Genomic DNA, 4631 nt, shown 5'->3' with positions numbered 1-4631 from the left:
TATATAATTTTTATCTTTTATAACTAATAGGATATTCAGTGAATGCACCGAGCAAAACGTTCACCACCTGTAACTCGATCATGACATCTACCCAACATTGTCGCCGTTGATTTTTCTTTAGAATCATCATCTAGTCGACCAAGTACTCTAATTCAAATTTCCGATAATCCATTTTTTGAACCAGATTTCACAATTGAGAACCCGGAGGATATTCAAGGACAATTCAGAGATCCTGAACCACTAATCATTCCTCCTGAACCACAAATCACTCATCTAGAGATTATCGAGGAAGAAACCATTAAATCAGAATCCTCTAGTGATTCAGATTTAACAAATTCAATTATAGAAGTAACAGAACCTCTAAGTATGGAAGACCGAATGAGAGCCACACGCACGGGCCAAGGTCACGCCATTATTAAGCCAGACATTAATGCGCCATATTATGAAATCAAGGGATAAATCCTACACATGGTAACTAATCAATGCCAATATAGTGATACGCCAAAAGAAGATCCAAACAAACATCTTCGAACCTTTAATAGGATCTGTACTCTATTCAAAATCAGAGAAGTTGAGGATGAACAGATCTATCTCATGTTGTTTCCCTGGACTTTAAAAGGAGAAGCCAAAGATTGGTTAGAATCGTTACCTGAAGGAGCGATTGACACATGGGATGTTTTAGTTGAGAAATTTCTTAAAAGATTCTTTCCGGCATCTAAAGCCGTGAGACTTCAAGGAGAAATTGTTACGTTCGCGCAAAAGCCAAATGAAACATTATATGAGGCGTGGACAAGATTCGAAAAGTTGTTGAGAGGATGTCCTCAACACGGTTTAGATACTTATCAAATAGTACAAATATTCTACCAAGGATGCGACATTACTACACGAAAAGACATCGACATAGCGGCTGGTGGTTCCATTATGAAGAAAATCACAACCGAAGCTCACAAAATTATTGATAACACAGCCTCCCACTCGCATGAGTGGCACCAGGAAAAATATATCTTTCGTTCATCTAAAGTGGCTAGAGCCGATTCTAGCCATGACTTTGATTCTGTTTCCGCAAAAATAGATGCTTTCGAGAGATGAATGGAAAAGATGAATAAAGATCTTCCCGCAATACGAATCAGTTATGAGCAATGCGGTGGACCACACTTAATGAAAGATTGTCACATTGAGCAAACGATGGAACAACGATAGAATGTTTCCTACATGAACCAAAGGCCTGGAAATAATTATCAAAATAATTATCAACCGCCGAGGCCAAACTTCAATCGAAATCAAAACATTCTTTACAATCCAAATGGACCTAACAATAACTCGTACAACCAACAAGGTCTGAATAACCAACCAACTCAAAACAACACTTTCAATCAACAAAAACCTAGCTTGTATAAACCACCATAATAAACCGAAGAGAAAAAGTCAAAACTGGAAGAAATAATGGCAAAGCTAATGGAATCTCATGTAAAGACCCGTCCCAATCCACCTGGATGAAATCTCCAACATTTGATTCCATTGCGAGGTACTGACTTCTATATGCCATGAATGACTTCAACTAATATCTTTAAATTGAGCAAATGCACAGCGAAAGATTTCTTTCGTACCTGAGAATAAACATGCTTTCGAGTGTCAACCAAAAGGTTGGTGAGTTCATAGTTTTATCATAAAACAATACAATTCATCATTTTGATAGACCACAAGATTTAAATGCTGCATGATACAAATGGGCCCGAATCCTATACCCACCTGTAATGTACATGGGATATCTTTAAATACAGTACACCTTTCTCGTGTACGAAATCCTTTTTCATAAATCATAGTAACCGTACACATATATCGTGCACAAAAATAACATACACATAACCTGTGTATAAAATCATTCTCTCGATACATAACATTCACTTTTCATTGCTTCCATAGCTTGGCTTGGTAACCGACCTTAACATATAATGCGCATAATAATATCCCCAAAACAGAACATCTCGTCTGTATAATAATTATATAAACTTTGAAGTACTAAACACCACGCCCACTAGCTCTTCCGTCTAGTGAACATTCTGGGTGGGGGTGTTAAACCCGGTAGCTACCTTTAGGATTCGCGTCAATTAGGCGTGCACTAATTCTCAAATTTAGTGATGTTCCCTAATTCTTAGGTTACCAAGCAATAATAATCAGGGGATAAATATTCATATCAATTTTGGCAATTATCACGTCCACATAATTCAATGGTGGCAATTATCACGTCCACATAATTCATTCGAGGAATGTTTTGCTTGTGTCTATCTCTTCAAACATTTATAAAAGCATTTCATGTATTCGCAATTCAAAATGTATTTCAAAAGCATTTAATAAAGCAGTTGTAAAAGTAGCGCATGTATTCTCAGTCCCAAAAATGTAAAGAGTAAAAGAGAATCAAATGAACTCACTCTACAATATTTTGTAGTAAAAATATTCATACGACGATACGGAACAATGCAGGGTTGACCTCAGATTCACGAACCTATATCATTTATATATATATATATTAACACATGTAATGGTAATCGAACAAATTTATATATTATTAGTGATTTAATTTTTATTTTTATTATGTATTTTATTAATAACCTAATAAATTACATTTATTAATAAAAATATTAATATAGTTATGTTATATGTATTAAATATGGTTTTATATAACTAATAGTTATTTTATAAAATAATATTAATAATAATAAATAAAAAGTTGTATTATTTTATAATAATAATATTAGTAAATATACTTAATAATGATAACAATAATAATTATGATTCTAAAAATAATAATACTTATATTGATAATAATAATGATAGTTTTAATGATAATAATACTTATAATAATAATGAAAATGATAATAATTATATTAATGATACTTATGATACTAATATTAATGATGACAACATTAATGATAATCATACTTTTATAATTGTTAAAAATCATATTTTTAATGATGATAATAGTATTAGTAATAGCAATAATAATAATAATAATAATAATAATAATAATAATAATAATAATAATCATCATATTAGCAATTATAATAATAAAAATAACTAATGATAATCTTTATACTAATATTTGTATTAATAATAATAAGTGTTATAAACTAACAATAATAAAAATCATAATAATAATAACAATAATAATAATAATAATAATGATAATAAATTAGATTACAACCTTTAGAGAAGCAAGCCTAAAAAAATATACGCCATCGCCCAGGCTCAAACCCAAGACCTCTCGCTTAACCCAAAACCTCCTTAAACCATCCCTCTATTACTACTTTTCTGTTTTAATTCAAAGTTCAAATATATTTAACCCTTTAGTTTCGATTTTCTTATTTACTCTCCTTCTCATCATCAATCTTCGGTATCATCATGCCATTATCATCATCATGCACAACATCATCATCATCATCATCATTCTTCATTATCTATATCACTTCTGTCTCCTTATCAACACTATCATAATCGATCATCATCATCCTTGTAATCAAAGAATTACGTTTATCGTCATCATCTCTATCACATGTTCTCATCATCACCGTATCACATATCAACTATTTATCATCATCATCATCATCATCATCGCTTATTCCTCCCTTCATCATTAAGTCATCAACATGTTTACCATCCTGACCATCATTCTATCATTAACATCTGATTTCATCCTCATCATCGATATTAAATCATAAACATCATCATTGTCCTAGATTCATCATCATGTTCTAATCATAATCAAATATCATTACTTATCTTATTCTATAATCACCATCTATTCTTAATCTAAATATCATAACATCGTCATCTTGATCATCATTATGACTAATCGAACAGGATATATATATGATGCTGGTAAGCCCAACTTATCACTCAAAAGCCTACCAAGACCAACCACACCCACGAAAGCCTTAGCCATCCTCACAGCAACATGACCGAGCCCACTATTCCCTATGTATTAGTAATACTAATATCGGCCCATCCTATAGATTAAAAGCCTATGGCCCAGATCCAAAGAATTAAGTCTAGTGATTAATTTTCTAGTCGTTTGTATAAAGGAAATAGTTTGGCACATGAAGGAATCAACTTTGGTCCACCATCTTCTTTAGCTAGCAAGTGGGGATTATTTTATTTAGTAACTGTCGGTCAAAAAGAAGAAAAACACCAATTAGCAGTTTACAATGATAATATATATTGTAAACTGCAGGTTCAAAACAAAGATGATAAAGAGGTGGTGTTGGCTTGGTTTGAGATCCTAACGAATTGCGGGTAGTAGCAGCTAAGTATAGACCGGTGGTGGTTTAGTTTCCTTTTATTTTGTATTTGCAACAGACATGGACGAGCTGCATTTGATGATGTTTTAAATTTTTGAATGAAACAAGAAAAAGAGGAATGAGTTGATGTGTGATTATGAACCGTTGGATAAAAGTGGTATGAAAAGTTTTAGAATCGAAGGTGTAGATATAATGATTAATCCAGGAGCAAGGAATTGAAGAAAAAAAATGAGTGATTCGTTTGGAGTGGGTGAGAACTTGGAGGTGCCCGTCATATCTTGGTGGGATGACGGGTTAGTGGTCTCATGGTGGTAGTAGTGGTGGAGTGGTGGTTTG

At 32.7% G+C, this 4631-nt stretch overlaps 1 non-coding gene across 1 annotated transcript; it reads right to left on the bottom strand.

The window, feature by feature from the left end:
- Positions 1-726: 726 nt before the first annotated feature.
- LOC139895052 (small nucleolar RNA R71) lies at positions 727-833 on the bottom strand. The gene has a single exon (XR_011775522.1). It is a non-coding gene; the product is annotated as a small nucleolar RNA R71 (small nucleolar RNA).
- Positions 834-4631: the final 3798 nt, after the last annotated feature.

The sequence above is a fragment of the Rutidosis leptorrhynchoides genome, chromosome 2, assembly GCF_046630445.1.
Source record: "Rutidosis leptorrhynchoides isolate AG116_Rl617_1_P2 chromosome 2, CSIRO_AGI_Rlap_v1, whole genome shotgun sequence".
Taxonomy (NCBI): Eukaryota; Viridiplantae; Streptophyta; class Magnoliopsida; order Asterales; family Asteraceae; genus Rutidosis; species Rutidosis leptorrhynchoides.
Note: the sequence above shows the minus strand (reverse complement) of the source record. Positions and strands in the feature narration are given on the sequence as shown.